General features: G+C 36.9%; 1 protein-coding gene across 2 annotated transcripts in view; it reads right to left on the reverse strand.

Annotated features, from left to right (window-relative positions):
- tnr (tenascin R (restrictin, janusin)) overlaps positions 1-17,467 on the reverse strand; it is a 145,423-nt gene that overhangs the window by 55,125 nt on the left and 72,831 nt on the right. For both annotated transcript variants that reach the window (XM_084410400.1, XM_084410399.1), the window contains exon 3: positions 14,211-14,263. The gene's annotated coding sequence lies outside the window, so the exon portion shown is untranslated. The remainder of the gene's footprint in view (positions 1-14,210; positions 14,264-17,467) is intronic.

Raw genomic sequence — 17,467 nt, forward strand, 5'->3', positions numbered from 1 at the left:
ACATGTTCAGGCGATATGACTCATCTTCAAGCCTGTGATGTAGCGTATTTGAATTTTCAAGCAGTATCCTGATGAATGCCCGCATGTCTTCAAAGATTGCTGGTAATTCTCCAGTGTCCTGCTGGACAATTCTCCTATGGTTTAGTAAATGTTTGTTGTGTTCTTAAGCCATGATTTGTTTAGAGAGAAAAGCAGGGGACTTTAAAAAAACAGAGCATGCACAGCAGTGTTGTGATAAAGACATGTAGCCCACATGATGTTAGGGCATCAGGAGGTCAACAAAAGCATTAACCTCTCACCAAGATAACAGATGGGAATGTTTGTTGGCTTCACACTGCATTTGGAAAAGCCTTGTTGATAATGGAAAGATAGCAAGGAAAATAAATGTGTACCATCGCTTTAAGAGCTACAGTGCCGACGTGATGTAAACGGTCTCTAACAGGTTTTAAAGAGTGAAAACGCCATTATAGATGAAACTGGATAAGATAACTTTGAACAGCGACAAAGTCTGCCTGACACAGTTTTAGTCGAGAGTGAACACTGCTTGCTGATTTTCTGAGCAAAATAACAGGTACAAGGCTTCAATGAGACCCCTTTGCCTTTTTTCTTTCCTTGTTTTTCTGCTTTTCAAAACTTCCAAATCATTAAAATGAGAACACGTTTTCACGACCTAAACACAAGTGTCTCTGCATCAAATAACTAGTCTGTGTTTTATGATTCATTTCAAGTTTATTCAGTGGCGGATTCTGGCAGAAACAGTTCTCAGATCAACATTCACTTCTCTATCACTCAGCAAGTTTCTTTCATTCCCACTCACCGCTTAAATTAACTGTAAAAGTGGGTAACTTTTTTCCAAATAGTCCTCCGCTCCCTCTCACTTCGGCTGCTGTCTATCGGCACATGCTGAAGTCAGCACATGAAAAAAGTCTCTTTATTTGCTAGGAGCCAGTATAGGTCAAGTTAGTTAAATACAAATGTGCCATCCACTGATACATTTTATATAGCTGCAATTTTATTTGGTTTCTTAAAATTATCATTCTTATAAGTTTTGAACCTTTTTAACACATTACCATAAGTCACTCTGCTATTCCAGTGAGCTAATCAATGTCACAGATATTTTTTTATTATAGCTGAATTTAATTGTATTATTCAAAGGTACACTATTTACAGTAACTGTTGGCCTCAAGTGGTTAATAAACAAAACTGCATGCATTTTGCAGAAGAACGGCGTTTTGGTTGTGCTTCGGCTCGGTGTGACTGTGCAGATGAATATGGTTATCCTACTGCTCGTAAAAAAATTCACTACTAGGCTTAAGAGATAACATAAACTAACAACCCATAATTAAATGACCCTTCACAATAGATAATGTTTTACAATAAACTCTGTTAGAGAGCTACATATGGCAATTTATCTGGTCAATACAATACCTTAATCACCTGTTGAGTAATAAAAACGGCATCTCTGCATCGCTATTTCAAATCCCTCAATTCTCACTATTTTTGAAAAGCCAAGCTAATGTTGATTCTTGTTTTATTACATGTTATTACAAGCTCTGTTCTACGTTTCTTTTTAAAGGTTTGAAATTTAGCTGCTCCATGTCAACCTCTCTTGCTCATTGTGACAACTAACCTATGCCACTCCCACATCATACACACGTCAAAGTAACCGGAGCAACTTTTCTACATTTTCGGAAACAACAAGACAAGCATGGGCGATTGACGCATGTATGCAATTTTACAGATAAACCATCCCGCTAGGTCTAAAATATAAACACTAGGGCTGTGACGGTGGCAGTTTTTTACCACCGCGGTAGTAATGGACCCAAATACCGGCGGTGTTGCGGGGGGGTGGTTATTTGAAATAAATAAATAAAACAAAAACAAAAGAAACAACACACTAAAGCCTGTAAAGCATTGAAATAAATATAAGTAATTACTGGTAACTTACATAATATAATAAAGTTGAATCTATTTAAAAAAAAAAAAAAAACTTTCGTTTAATATTTCCACACAAAGGCGCGTGATATAGCCTACCGCTCTGCGCTTTGAGAGGGATGTGGGACACGAACAGGAAAGAGACCATCGATCTCTTTCCTGATATCTTCATGTTTTCTACTTGTAAAAGGTATGAAGAGCGAATTTTATCTTCTACAAGGGCAAGGCATTTAGGCTCGCTGCCAGAGAAAGCCAAACTAAAATCACCCCCGCGTGTGAAACGCGCTTTACAAAATGAACTTGACGCGCCTTACCAATTATCATATGTCTAACAAGCACAAACTGTGTTAAAAAGAATTTGACTTGCAAGTAAAAATGTAGGCTATCTGTCCTACAGCGTTTTTTCTACTTTAACACAGTAAAGAATACGAAAATAATAGACCTAAAAGCAAACAAAGGAAGAAACGTTTATAACGGGTCTTTGGGTGAGACGCGAGTGAAGAGATGGGAAAAGAAAAAAGAGATTTCCATGCAGGGATGAGTCACGATTTTTGAATATTCGATTAGTTGATTTAATTATAGAATATCTAATGTTCTAATGTCTGTTGTGCGATCATTCTCTAAAATAAAATCTCCATGTTCTGGTGCTGATGCAGTCGTGACGCGTTCATGTAACCGGAGGGTGACGCTGCCATTAACGCACATAACAGCTGTCACAAAGAACCGGCAAAAGTAATGATTATGAACGTGTCAAATATAGCAAGGAGACATTTGAATTGTTTATTAATAAAGTGTTTTTGTGTGTGTGTGTGTCGGGCTGCAAAGATGAAGTTGACGATGCTCACTCTTCGCAGTGAACGCGCCTAGAGAGAAATGCACACTTCATTCGGAATACATAAGCATAATGCTAGTCGGTTTATTTTCGTTTTGAATTGTTTTGTTTAAAAGTCGATAATTCAAGCTTTCTATAAGGAATAACTAATGGAATATTTTTAAATTCGCTAATAATCGGGTGACCGGATCGCAAACCAGAATTCAAAGCCGACAAAGCTTAAATTTATGGGCTCACGTAGGCTATAACTCTCTCATTCGTCATGAATTCAAACTTTTCCATGGCTGCGATATAACATTTAATTGCTAACCTATTATTTATTTTGTAAACAAAGCTTTGTGTGTCATAATATTAATGTAAAACAGCATTCATATACAATTTTTTTTTTAGACGAACCACCGCCGGTACTACTCAGCCACCGCGGTGGCGCTTTACAACCGCGGTGGTGCGGTTGTCAAGTTTACCGGCACAGCCCTAATAAACACCTATAACATGCTTACCATAGTAAATCAGAGTAAGACAAAAACATGTTTTTGAAGAAGGATTAATGATGCATTGACTCATTTGAATTGTGTTCATTTTGAAAAAAGAATGGTGCAACACAAAAATATTTAGTATTGCGTAAGTTGTAACTTAGTGCCCATTTATGTCAAAACTAGGCTAAGTTGTAAATTACACACAGCTGGTGCAACCGGCCCGAGGTCTTAAGTCTCTATCTTCCCTCGTTTAACAGGATGTTTCCAGCTGGCCGTGGTGAATCTGGCAGCAGGTTAGTGGAGTTCTTCCTTTATTTCAAGTTCATCTAATCTACTAACACTATATGTCACGTCTGAGAGAACATGAGGAGCAGTTCCCCTAAGAGACAGCTATGCCTCATCCATCTCTTTATCCCTCTCTGGAGAGTCCTCTTGCTCTCGCTCTGTCTTCCTCAGTCTCTCTTGCTTCAACATGTTTTCCTCATATTGCTTCCTGTGGTATCTTCTGCTTACACTGGCTAGATTGACAAAAAGAGATGTCTGTTTTGCCTGTGTAAGGAGCCGTAATACGACTTTGTAGGGTGAGTGTTACCCACAGTCAGACATAGTCAAAGGTGGATGGTTGGGGGTGCTGCAACCCCTATTTGTGCAGGTTAATGTGCAAGCACCTCGATGTGCATGCAAGTTGGCCTTGGCCCGGCTTACAAACGCTCCTGCAAGAGAGCTCAGCCCCGCAACATTACCATTCTTTTCTCATTATTCCAACAGTGCCTGCCAAATTGCCTTGTCTTTCAGGATCATTGGACAGTGTTCATTTCCAACACCTGCGACCCAGCGGGTTTTACTTCTCAGTCTCCTTCACACTCGCACTTCCAGAGTTCCCAAGGCAACGTGGATTTAAGCATGTTGGGACACACAAAAACATGCTTTAGAAAAGCACATTGTGAAGGCCACACTCCTTTTCACCAAAGGGGCTGTTAGACAGACAGTGCTACTATTTTTTTTTCTCTGTCTCTAAGAAATAAACATTTGAAATTACTAAACACTCTGATAAATAAATTATAATAACTTGAAAGAAAAAAAAACGTTTCTTTTTTATATAATCATTCTTTGTTATAATTTAGTTTTTTGTCTATTGCAAAAATAACAGTAAATATACCAGAAGTTCTTTTTTAAGCAAAGTTGAATTTATATGTCATAAATAAAAATAAATAAGAGTACAGTCATATTGTTTGCATGCATGTGGTCATTTGCATACAACACACTCTAAATGGTTAAAAAAGGCTTTCGAAGATCTGGGCTGGGTTACCCGATAACGTTGTCTCTTAGCGCTCTACGAAGACTCTTAAGGTATAACTTAACTGAAGGTATACCATTTCTAGGCGTGTTCCCCGAACCATACCTTAGGAAGCTGCTTAAGATACAGTATACCTTCTTACGTGCGACGTTACCGGGTGCTGTCCGTGGCGATGGTGCTGAATTGGTTGATATCGATGGCTCGAGAATCAATTAATCTCTCGTGCAGGGGCTGCTTCACTGCGTTATGCGAGAAAGCGGTGTTCTTTATAAAAGAAGCACTTCAGAAATAGTTGAAATTGCATTTATTAGGACTCATGGGCTATAATAACAATAAACTATAATAGCCTAGCCTACATATTTTTTAAAATGTATCATATATTGCTGCCATAATAACCATTTCATTATCAATAATCATTGTGCTTTCTTCTCTTTCCCATTTTTGTTCACTGAGGTGGAGCTGCGATGAAATATTGTTCTTGTAAATACTTTCCAGCATTTCAGTAATAAAAGTGAACATCTTGCTCGGCAGTGATCAAAAAGGATTTAAACAGTGGATTTTGAATCTCTTCTTGTAAACTCAGAGATGTGGATTCAGACAGCAATTAAATCACCACACGACCTGTTTGTCAAAAAACAGTAGGTACTAATTTGGCCAGGGATTTTTACAGGGGGTTGGGTTAGAAAAAACACTGATATTATGGATTCGGACGGCACTAAAATCACCGACTCACCCCTGTAAATGTTTAAAATACAGTACAAGCCCATGAGAAACAATTAGTATCCGAATAGGCCTAGGACTTAACTGACAGTAGCCTATGCTTTCACTGGCCTTTAAAAGAGCTCTTTAATTAAATTAATAATATTATGTAATAATATAATTAAAAATCTAACAACAATCAGTGTAATGACAATTTTATTCTTTGCATGAAAACGCTTGAATTAGCCTAATTGAACACTGTCTGGGTGTATTAAAACTTCAGAATTATATTCGTATAGACCTGCAACAGTGATAAGATAAAGCTAATAGAGTGATCCAGACCAACCTTCCGAACGTATGACTTACAGAAGGTATACTTAACTAAGAACGTTTCGGGAAACACGTATTAACGATAAGGTACAGCTTAAGGTGTAACTTAAGAACGACGTAGCGTTAAGAAGGTTTCGGGAAACCATTGTCCTATACCAAAACATTGTTGAAGAAACTGTTGTGATTTATTGAATAGTCTTTTGTTAATGGCAGTTGTGCTTTTTGTTTATTTTTTAGCTGTCCTGTCTGTTTGTAACTGTCAATTTCTTGCATGAGTGAATTGTGAATAGAGAAATGTGTTTGACTTAATTTTATGCTTGAGTGTTCATTTTCGTTTCAGAATAAATTGGGACACTGTTGAGTTTAGACCTGGCTTGGGTTAGAGTGATCCATAATAGAAAATGAAAATATTCAAAAGGTGTGTACTGTCATGCTGGTACTATTCTGAATTTATAAGGAAAGACTAAGGAGTATTTTCAGCCACTCATGAGAAACCGGGAGGTAAAAATGCATGTCATCAAACCAAAACCTCCAAGTAAATGGAGAAAGAGAGATGTTCAAAGACTTAATTTACATTCAAGAAGCTCCCTGCATAAAAGTGTCAATCCAGGTCCTCAATCCACTCAGGCCTCAGAATTTTTTTTCAGAAACTGCTCCCCTATTTTGCTCTAGTTCAAGAAAACTGCCATTCTGAGTCAGAATTATTATTTTTTTATTCCAAATGGAAGAACTGACTCGCTTTCAATTCATGAGTTAAAACTGGATTGGAAGAGAAATTTGCAGAAAACAATTAAAAGAAATTCAACAATCAAATTACAGAGAAATTTAAAAACATAATGAACATAAAATAATGAATTTTGAGTGATTATGCCTATATATTCCTTGATATGTAATTTTTTCTAAACTAATTAAACTAATACATTACATATTGTCAAAACAACCATCAAAACAGGTGTAATTTCACCATACAGCACTACAAACGGTCTATAACATTCTTTACAGATGACTTCATAGAAATACACATGGACAAATTTTACCCTATATTTTGAGTACATTTGAAGAAAATTAAGCGTTTCTCTTCCATAGTCTACAAAATTAAAAATAAATATAATAAAATACATTGATTATTCAAATTTCAGAATGATGACATATTTATATGTAATTCATTGTGAAAAATTATTTTCTTTATCTAAATTAAATTCTTTATCTAAAAATACACTTCTAAAATACATTCACAAAATTTACATTAACAATAGTTCTTAAATTAAAATGTCATTTACATGTCTGTACCGTATGCTACAGCAATTCAAATTCAAGAATTGAATTGGAACTTTAAAGACATTCTTAATTTAATTCTGAATGGCACACAATCCTGCTGTTGGCATTGGAAATGCTGCACATTTGTTTTTGGTTAATTTTCATGTCAAAAGTTGGGTTAGAGTCAAACTCATCATTATGATTTTCGGCAGTCCCTGCACAATAGCTCAACACATTATGACTGCAAAACATCTGACATTGACAGACTATTTTTGTCTGGCCTTCAACTATTGCATTACTGAAATACTGATTACAATGAAGTCCTGATATGTGTAGGTTTGTACTGAGCGAGTTTGGCAAGATATGAATGAACAAAACTTTAATAACTTTTCTGATATCAGAAGCTTCTTCTGCCTCTCGGGCAGAGTCTTTATGGTGATATCATTGCTTGTGCTCTCCCAAAAACATAATGTTTCTCTCTCCTATATGTCAGTGAATCAAATAATGTACCAGGGGCTGTGTTAGACAGAAAGCATAATTCCCACTTCCCTTTAAGTGCAACCCCCTCTGAAAGAGCTATTCTCTGCCATCCCGATCTGAAGGATATTTCCACCTTTCTATCTTTTTCTCTCACAACCCTCTATTTTTTTACTCCCTCAAACTGACAGTTATTGTTGGGCTGTTCCAACATAGACTATCATAGAGTATCAGAAATTGAGTAAAGTTACCTAGCGGTCAAAATAAACTTGATGATGTGTTACCTTTTGAACACTGACAGTACACCCTATCACATTTAATACTAAGGATATATGTCATGTAGCACTGCTTTGTCATATTTACATTAGTTGAAGTGTGTACTTGTTCAGGGATGATTTTTTTCCTTCTTTTTTGTGCTTAATATCAGATTTCAACTAATATGGCACTGAGTACTTACAGCCCTGCTACTGTACATAAGATCTGATAGAACGATCTTTATATAATTCCGGTGGAGGAAAGTAAAATCATTGTGACGGTTATGATCTGTTTTGATTTAAGGCTGGGCCACACTAAAAGATTTTTTAAAATCTTACAAGTAAAATGTTTAGATTAAGTCATGGAGACTGTGTGAACATAGACTTTACATGTTACAGCGCAAGCTGGAGGTGAGTCTTCTGTCAGATCGCTTTCTGATTGGGTATTGTTTCGTTTCACGTGATAATCTCCAGAGCGTGCGTGTGTTGGTTCTCGGGATTGTCCTCCCAGGCCTAAACCTACCCATTTGAGTTAAACGTACACAGTTTTACCTCAGAAAATACAGCAGTATTTGTAAAGCTTGCTTTTTGAAAATTACTTTGTAGAAAGCAATAGGCCTTCCAATGGAAGAGCTCTTTGGCCGTAGTTTGCCCACAAAGACTTTGCTTACACACTGCTCTTCCTATACAACGTGTATAAATAGGAAACATTGACTGTAAATGTCCAAATCATTACGTTATACATTATAACATTTTCAACTTCAAGCCTGCCTGCCGAGAAGAAAACTTCTTCGGTTACGCGCAATGGAAGAACTGCCCATCATGCACCGTAGTGAATGAGGAAGAAACCGTGCAAACTTCATTGGTTCTGCATGCACGTAAAAAAAACAGTTCGCAAACTTCATTGGTTGTGCAAGTAAAAAGTCAAGGGCAGCACATTTGAAAGTCTTCTACTGTATACATTAGTAGGCTAGGCTTCTGTAAACTTCACCAGCAACGGTAGTCCTGACTCACACGGTGCAGCTAGGCAAGCTCAAATCCAATATAAAGTTGCTCTGATCAGTAGGCTATTCGTTTAAAGTGAAAGTGCCAAAGGAGAACAGAAATCAGGAAAATATTACCTGACATCCACTAGAGGAGAAATAATATCACAAAGCTTTCGAGACACAATTAAGGTTGGGTGTGGGAGTCAGTTATTAAAATGTGTTTTTGCATATAAAGAGCACACCAAATGAAAGCATGAACTCGTGCAATAAATACACAGTGCCGGAAGATCGGGTTGGTTGTACATATAGACACACTGGTATAGATCCTATTAATAAATTGAGTATGTGGCCTTCAGAGAAGCACATTTGGGATATACATAAACTTCCAAAAATCCAATGGCTCAGTGATGGTCCAAAGATTCAAACACCTTTAGCTTTCAGCACTGCCAAACAAAGTTAAGTGTTTGATCTTACTATATAAACACTCTTTGTATGTGTAGCTGTGGTTGTGTCAGCTGCCACAAGAGATAAGAGTGTAGATAAAACATGGAAGAAAAGGAAAAAAGACCTGGATGGTGCACCTGATGCTGACAGATATCGAAAGGCTGATGGATTAGAAGGTAAAATCAGACATGCATTTTGGATTATATGACTCCCACACATTCATTATTGAGTAGCTTGGGCTCCGATTGATCAGGGATCTCTCACTGCTGTCTTTCTCAGGTCACTAGATTTCGATCCTTCCCTGAACTCGAAACACACCTCTCTGAATAACATTACAAAGCTCTTGAGCCTTCGCTGTCAGTTCTTTCTTTCTCAGTCATCAATATTAAAACTGATAGATTATATCATGTTTGTATAATCCATGAGAAGACACTGTAAACACTTCAGAATTTCTCCCCCAGGACCTGATTAATTACATACGGGTGAAGTTAGGATGCATTAAAAATCTATCCCACATGATAAGTACATGTAGTTAATAGGGGTGTGACGAGACACTTATCTCACGAGACGAGACAAGACACAAGATTGGGTTCACGAGAACGAGACGAGATTTTTGCACAATATTTAATAGAAATCCTAAATGACAAAATTCATGAATGGAAAAATAGTCTGCAGGTGCATTTTGAAATGTTTTAACTAGGGATGCACGATATTTATCGGACAGATAAATTATCGGGCGATATGGGTGAAAATGGCGTCATTTTTATTGCTCCGATAAATAAATAAAATCCTAGAATTAAAAAACTAGATCCGATAAAGTACGCTTGCTGGTAGGGTTGGGCCGACAGACGATGCCATCGTCCATCGCGATGGCTGACAGACATCATGATGTTGAACCGGCATTGGCACTATGCAATTTTGAGGATGCACTTTATTTTTGTTGAGGATGCACTTTTGTTTTTCATTTTTTTTCGAGGTTGACAAATGTCAATGCATTTTATTTATGATGTATTTGAAAAACATGTGACTTAAAGTCTATATACCATCCTCATCCTCATGCACTAAAGGTTGAATAGATGCATTTATTTGTTATGCATGAAATACTTGAATATAAATTAGTTGTTAATGAGTTGTTAGCCTAAATGCAGAGATTAGGGAACGAGATCTCGTCACACCCCTAGTAGGTAATTAATATTACTCATTACTTATTTGAGTAAGTACAATGTAACTACGTCACATTAAAATAAAGTCTAACTAAATTGTTTACTTACAGTTTGCGTACAGTTGGCTTCTTCGTCTTTCAACAGTTTCTTTTCTCCATTACATTGTGCCTAGTTTTCAAAACAATCTGCAATCCTCTGATGCGATCCCAGTCGTCATTAAAAATAATAAACCATCCACTTTTTCCTTATGTGAGTGTCCTTCTGAAATCTGTACAGAGATGCAAACGAGCAGGACTCGTCAAAGCAAATGTTCTTTGACTTCAGTTTGTCCTGTTGTCAGCAGACTTAAGCTCATAGAGTATATCAGAAATTGAATAGGTATCTGAATACTGTATGTATCAGTGTGAATCCAAAGGAAAGAAAACTAGACATGGAGTATAACAGAAATTGAATAGGTATATGAATACTGTATGTATCCAGTGTGTATACAAAGGAAAGAAAACTAGCCCATTTTTTCTTCCCATCCAATCACAGTTGACAGCTGCAGGACAGCTATTTTTGGAGCTTGCTTTTCACTCACTATCCAACTATTCAGAACTAGCCAAAATAAACAAACAAAAAATATCAGAAATAAACCAGATTATCAAGATCACTGCTTAGATTTTATATATATATATATATATATATATTATTATATCTGATTCTGAATCATTAGGTATATTCAAAATACACTAATGTATTCAATCCAACATCAGATTCAGAAAGTTCTGTTTATATGATCCGTTCAATCTGAATGAAGGCTTTTCAATCATATTGAGGCATCAACCCAATTACTAAATTGATCGTTTGATTGCATTTAAACAGATCTTGAAAGGCTTTCGTTTTTTTGGCAGTTGATATGTATTACCCACCATTGCTTATTTGGTGTGTTGGCGAGTGTTAATTTCAAACCCTGTTTGTAGGGGTGTTTCCAGGTGACTCTGACTCCCATCATAGACTCAACTCCATTTACTTTACTTCAAAACAGGGTCAGGAATAATACAAGATTGCAGTTGTAATTACACTAATTTTGTGTATTTCCCCTGACGCAAAGCCTTAAATTTCCCTTATTAAAACAAAACATTTTTAGCTTCACTTTCCTTAGTCAAATTCACCAATGACATTACCTTGAAATGATGAGTAGCCTATCAACGTCATTACCTAGCTGTTGCAGAAATTATAGGCTTATACATACAAAAAAACAAACATACCGTAATGTACACATTGATGTGTTTATTCTTGATGTGGATTTTAATTATATAGCTATGGTTGGTTTAATGAACATAAATGACCAAAAATGCATTAATTTAACATCAATAAAGTTATTATGACTGTTATTTATTAAATAAGCTAAATGTAGGGTAAAACCATGTGACAAAGTTTTTTAGCATACAACTACTTTTAAAAATGCACGCAGACTTTTAAAAATGGTGGTTGAAATAAAATGCTCAACCAATCAAAATGCTGCGTGAACTCAACCAATCAGTATGTTCAGCACCTAAGTCCCACCCCAGAAAAGTCCCTGAACTTTGAAAAAGTACTACCTCGCGAGCAGGGACTTTCTGAGAGGGAAATTTTTACCCAGAACTTTATTTATGGCTCGTTTCCACTGAGCAGTACGGGACAGTACAGTACGGTTCGGGTCTTTTAACCATGATCTGGCTAGCGTTTCCACTGCCAACAGTACCCTTACTTGATAGGCGTGGTGTTTCGATCGACGTCATTTTCGCGCGAAGAAGAACATAGTAAACTACAATGGATGACATACAGCAGATCTTGTTCTTGTTCCTCGACATGTTTGTCACAAGAAGACAAGCGCCGACATTAGGCTTTTCTCAATATCAAGTACGCAAAGTTTGTACTTGCCATGTGCGACTCCTACATGCAAATGGTACAGCGCGTTCTTAAAAGCGTCACTCAGCTCGCTCTGCTACTCCGGTTATCTCTGTTACTCTATGTACATTTTACGAAATATGTTATAAAACACCACTCTGCCTCTTTTCGTTTTCATTTAAATAAATTAAACATTATGGGGACACAAATGTGGTTCATGCGCAACGCATATTGATTATTCACTGCACGTTATTCGTTATTCTGTTTATAACAAAACGAAATTTAAAACACAACCCTAACGTTACCTCTTTTCGTTAAAAAAATAAATAAAAATTAAACATATTTCAGGCAATATATGCATTTGTACAAATGTTGCAATAAACATCAGTGATAATCTTGTAATAAAAAAATGACAAGAAACCATATTTCTTTTTGTAAAATTTCAGTTTTATCAATAATAGCCAATATAAAAGTTTAAGTAAAAGGTACAAGAAGCTATACAATAAGACATAAAGCAAACAGTTCAGTCAAATGCAGCGCTCTAGTCTAACTTTACAACAGTAAAGTTAAATACAAATAGCCTATAACGTTAATATGAAACTAAACTTAGCCCTCAGCCAAAACGATTGACAGGGAACGAATATCTCATGTTTAACCACTACCGTCAGCGGCGAACTAGCCTAGCCGAGGAAAGGCTCATCCAGCCGGGAAACATGAGCGCCGAACGTCCTGCAGTGAGTCTAGCTCCACCTTTTAGTACCGTTCCACTGTGCTAGGTACCCCAATGGAAGGGTACCTAAAAAGTGGTACGGTACGGTTCGGCATTTTGGTACCATTCACTACTTTTGATAGTGGAAACGCAAATAAATGCGTACCGTTCCGTACCGTACCGTACCGTACCGCTCAGTGGAAACGAGCCATTAGACCCTGGTCCCTGCGGTCAAAACACACCGAGTACCACCCCAAAGTCCCAAGTTCCCACAGGCGTTCACTGTTCAGCACTTCATGCCCACACTAGTGCTGATTGCACACAGCATTCTACTACACAAAACCATGTGACAGTACATCACCGAAATGTTGACTTAAAGGGAGGGTCGCAAGGGCTGAGGGTATAATTTGAGAGGTGCGATAGGACTTGGTTATATATCTTTGTATTGCGATCAGCGTAATTAAATAAACTTGCTCCTGCCACCCTTCATTTAGGACTCCTTAAAGATTAAAGACACTATTCTTAGATGACTTGGAGTGACTAACAGTTCGACAACTGCAGGCCACCGCAGGCAACCACGAGTTATCAGTGTCACCCTAAAGTGAACTCTTATCCACAGAGATCTGTGAACTGGTATCTCTCATAATTCTAGCCATGCTAATGGCTCATTAATATGAGAGTCATGGGGCTGTCAAAGACATTGCGCAGCACAGAGCTAAAGGACACTAATCCCCATTGATTAGAGTTCTCAGATCAAAGGCTCCCAGCGCTGTCACTTCACCTCTATTCTCTCCTACCCACTCGCGCCGCAATTAGGAGCCCTCTCAGCGTTTCATTAAGATGTTAAAAATACCAAGTCACCTCCCCCTCAAGGGACCCAGTCACCGAGACACATACCGAAATCCTCATTTACTATTGTGAGAAACAAGCTGTGGCATCTCCCAGAACATTTCAATCATTTGGAAGCCTCACTCGCGCCTGCAACTCACAAAAGCAAATTCTGAGTCCTCAGTAGCCCTGGACTCAACAGCGCATACAATGGTTGATAATGAGCTCATGGTCCGCCAGTGATTAAAAAAAAAGTACATTTAATTAGCAAAAAGTTGTTTTTTATTTTTTTTATAGCACATAGACTCTACTCAAAAAGAACGAACTTAAAAAAAGAAATAAATACAGGATTTTTAAGTTTTAAGTAAGGATTGGAAATTCACAGGGCATACCTTGACATGTAAGTGAAAACTGTAAAAAAAAAATTAAATACACCTTTGATACAGATAAGAAGAGAGAGAGGAGGACATTATAATAAATTATGTTTAAATTGACATGTCAAAAGACTCACAGACCTTACCTTATTTTTACATCAGTGATGCATATCACACACGCGCACGCACGCATACACACACACACACAACTATGTAGTAGGTGTACTCAGAAATACAGCCGGAAGAGTATTATCTCACAAACTGAGTCTTATCTTACCTTAAGTGCCAGTGCTTATGCTCTTCCTGTCTCTCCAGAAGGATAACCTGCGCCTGGAAAAAAGAGGAAGTGCATTAATGAGTTGAGCCATACATATGCATTCATGCACACTTCCAGCAGGCATTCCTAAATTTACTTGTGCACATGAAACACATCCCTGAAACAATTACATACTATGGCAACGTTTTTTGTTTAATTGGGTTCTGCAGACCCCCGAGAATTCATTTCAAATCTCAGAACCCCTGAACTGTGAAAAAAAAAAAAAAAAAAAAAAAAATATTTAATAATATAAAATAAATAATAATAACACATCCTCATGCCAGTACATGGCGGAAAGTGAAATCTTTATGAATGAGTCATTGAATCATACACTTAGATTTGTTCTAAAACACTGATTAATTCAGGGGTGAAACACCACAACTGAGGTGGGACAAGTCAATAATCATATATGGCCAAATTGTCTACCCTCAATATTAGAAATTCTTGATTTCCCAGATTTCCCAGAGCAGGTCACAATTGACAAAGCTTACTGGCGATATGAAACATATCATCATCCAACATAATGGCAAATAGGCTTTCCAAATAATGTAAATTAAATTTACATAGTATATTAGTAGTAAATTTATGTCTCTCACACATTTCCCGCATTGTCCTGCAAAATCACATCTACAGTATGTCCTGCAACAGAGCAATAACCAGGTGGTCACCCTGGTGTTTACTGGCGTGAGGGTGGGACAATAACATCTCCACTCCTGCAGCAACCTGTGACTCACAGATCAATAGCAAACGACAACAATCCAATCAATTCCCAATGGACAAAATCAAGTCCCGCCCTCCATTTTTACTTGTTCAAGAAGCCATTTCACTTGGATACACGCCACCAAAGTGAAGAAAAGACTATCACAACTTAGGTTTCATGCAGACTTTAATGGTGTAAGAGTGCAATAAGTTGTAAGTAGATAAACATTTAAAAATTGACAACTGTTTTGTGATAGAAATGTTAAATGATCCAGTGATGCTGGACCAAACTTTTTTGTGAAATTTCACCATTTTAAAAGGAGAATATCCTATCGTTTAGGATAAGCAATTCATGTAATTTATAATTATAAACATCGAAAGGGCAGTTTTCGACATGTTACGCATAATTATGTGAAATATTTTACAAATAGTATTTGCAGATAGTTAAAATGCATTTTAACTTTACAATGAATTAAATAAAAATACATTTAAAACATTATTTTTATGTTTTCTTTCTTTTTCTGTATTCCCTTAAATCTTGCTTATAATAATTTCCTTATAGCGGTTACTCAAGTTACTCAAAATTAACTTGTTTATTGAACTGTTGTATACAAAGGCGCAGGTTTGATTTTGACTTTAGAGGGCATAAAAGCATTTTTGGGATTTATAATAGATTTTAATTGCAATTTCATGTCATCTAAAGCCTTTATTTATAGATATAGGTAAGAACTCCCAACTCATAACATAATCCTCACTTCACTTCATTATGCAACCAACAGCATTACAATTTAGCTTTCTGTGCGTTATTCAGGGATTGACATTAAGGTTTTTAGCTTAAATTGACTACAATTAATCATTTCTGTAATGTTATAAGTCAAAGGTAAGTAATGATGACAAGGAGGCAGATTAACTTTATTACATAGGCTTACATAATGTATGTAGAGCACTTACTTTATATTCTCTGTTAATGCATTAAATGCATGCCCTTGAAAGAACACATGCAGTTTTCTAACGTATTTATTTATTTTGACTTCTCAGGTAATGTCAATGGTATGACCCATTTACAATGCGGCAACAGTTTTACAGATTACAACAACAGTGGTTGCATTTAAATATATTTTAATTGTTTGATCAAAATTATTGCCAGGGACAATTCAGTTGTCGCTGGATATTGGTAGGGAGACGTCTCTAGTGTCACAATCACGTTAGTTTGGACTCGTTATGTTTCATAATCGTTTCAGCTGTGCACTCATCAATCACCATCATTATCACCTGTATATATGTTCAATTCTGAGTCCGGTGGCATCTATTGTGGAAGTGTTGTATGTTGTTCTGTTCCTGTTCGAATTACCCGTTGGATTTATTAAATATTACCTTATTTCATTCATCATCTTCTTCGTGTGTTTATACAACCAGCCCCGTGACATCTAGCATCCCTACTAAATTCTACGCCTTTGGTTGTATAGGATAGCAGCCTTTTTACTGTTTGTTTCAGAAGTTATTTTCTCATCAGTGTGGCTACAATCTTTGTATTCCTTCTTTAGGGAGAGATGTTGTTCACCAAAATAAAGCCAATTTATTTCTGCCTTTGCTTGTCAGCATTGAGGTTGAACAAATAGGAAAGATTATAGTATTTAATTTTCTTTCTGACCGTAGCATGATGTCATTACAGGGATGGCTTTAGGGTAGACTGAGGCTTAACACTGTTCTGGAGAGATATAAATTAAGTGCATACTTCCTATAAGACGAGACAATATGCATTTGGATAGTGATGGGAGCTTTTTGAATGAGTAAACCACAGAGCACATTTCCCCTAAGGACACATACCATGTCTGAATTGATTTGAATATTTAGTCCACAAAAGCAAACAATGTTCAGGATTTGTGTAATGTTAAAAAAATAAAAAAAATAATGAAAAAAATAATGCTGTGTCTCTTCCCGCGGAGGTAGGTAAAACCACTGAGGCATTTCGGGAAGAGAAAGTAAGCAAACTTTTAGAATGTAAATAATTTCCCGGAGAGCAGAGAATGCAGGAGGTTGACCAAACAAAAATAGTGCTGTGTAGGCACAAAAAAATGGATCCACAAAATGAATACATAGAGTATGGTCAAAACAAATATGCTCTATCCATTCAATGGTACGCCAAACAATCTATGCCAACCAACAATGTTCCGGCTCCGAAAGATGCCGATCCTCAATTTCTTGCTCACCTTCAATCACTTCTTACAACCTGTGAAGTGCTACAATCAACCATGTGGCTAGTTCGCTTGCAAGTAGCTTTTCAATTCTTTTTCTCTTGAAAAAGAAATGTAAAAAATTCAATAGAACTTTAGTTTCCACTTTTTGCCATCCCCACTTTTCCTTCACTATTTGAACAGGATAACCACCGTAAAATTTCTCTAGTTTTCCCATATGATTCATGGGCCTTACTGTATGCTTCAGCATAAACATGACAGAACTCCTGTGCTTCACATTCAGCCCCTGTGCTGGCAGTTACAGTATGTCAGTGAGGCATCAGA

Source organism: Rutilus rutilus (assembly GCF_951802725.1).
Source record: "Rutilus rutilus genome assembly, chromosome: 6".
Taxonomy (NCBI): domain Eukaryota; kingdom Metazoa; phylum Chordata; class Actinopteri; order Cypriniformes; family Leuciscidae; genus Rutilus; species Rutilus rutilus.